This window comes from Otolemur garnettii, unplaced genomic scaffold, assembly GCF_000181295.1.
Source record: "Otolemur garnettii isolate 467f Iridium unplaced genomic scaffold, OtoGar3 scaffold00073, whole genome shotgun sequence".
Classification (NCBI taxonomy): Eukaryota; Metazoa; Chordata; class Mammalia; order Primates; family Galagidae; genus Otolemur; species Otolemur garnettii.
In genome coordinates, this window is record NW_003852468.1 from 4,581,330 (window position 1) to 4,582,322 (window position 993).

Consider the following 993-nt stretch of genomic DNA (forward strand, 5'->3'; position numbering starts at 1 on the left):
GTAGCTGGGACTGCAGGCTCCCACCACAACACATGGTTAGTTTTTCTATATTTAGTAGAGACAAGGTCTTGCTCTTGCTTAGGCTGGTCTTAAGCTCCTAAGCTCAGGCAACCCACCCACCTTGGCCTCCCAGAGTGCTAGGAATACAGGTGTGAGCCACCACCCAGCCTAACTCCAATATTTTACCATCTGTCATGCCTGAGTCAGCATGGTATTATTTATTTAAAAAAAAAAACCTTTGCAGGATGAGGGAGCAAGTTGTTGGTGGGGAAGAAGGTTCTATTTGTTAGCAATAAGTGGGTTCCACAGGAGCACAATGACCGAGTCCCCACACACGAACATCTTGGAGATATGTGGCTTTTGTTGACTGGCTGGACTTCTTCTTACCCTGCCTGCTCTTGGGGAGCTCAGTCCCCATCTCCTTCACGTTCTCCAGCACCGTGCTGCAGAGCTGGGCCTACACATGACCCAGGAGTTTCTTGTTATTGTGGCAACTGATAAGCACTTGGGTGCTGTTCTTGACTGACTGTGTGAGCACAGAGAGCGGACCAGTGTTAAATTCTTCTTCCTCCCACTTCTGAGGCTCCTCTGGGGTCATCTAGCTCTTGGGCTCATTGAGGAGCCTCGTGATGGTGACTGCTCTCGAGTCAAACCCTTCTCCATGTTGCTTCTGCCTCTTTTATTTATTTATTTATTTATTTTGAGACAGTCTCACTCCATTGCCCTTGCTAGAGTGCCATGGTGTCAGCCTAGCCCACAGCAACCTCAAACTCCTGGGTTCAGGTGATCCTCCTACCTCAGCCTTCCAAGCAGCTGGGACTACAGGCACTCCAATGCCTGGCTAGTTTTTTGTTTTTTTTTTTTCTTTCTTTCTTTCTTTTACAGAGTCTCACTATGTCGCCCTCAGTAGAGTACCATGGTGTCACAGCTCACAGCAACCTCAAACTCTTGGGCTCAAGTGATTCTCTTGCCTCACCCTCCCAAGTAGCTGGG

General features: G+C 48.5%; 1 pseudogene; it reads right to left on the minus strand.

Moving 5' to 3' along the window:
- Positions 1–279: 279 nt before the first annotated feature.
- Positions 280–616, minus strand: LOC100941156 (annotated as a pseudogene).
- Between the last annotated feature and the right edge of the window lie 377 nt (positions 617–993).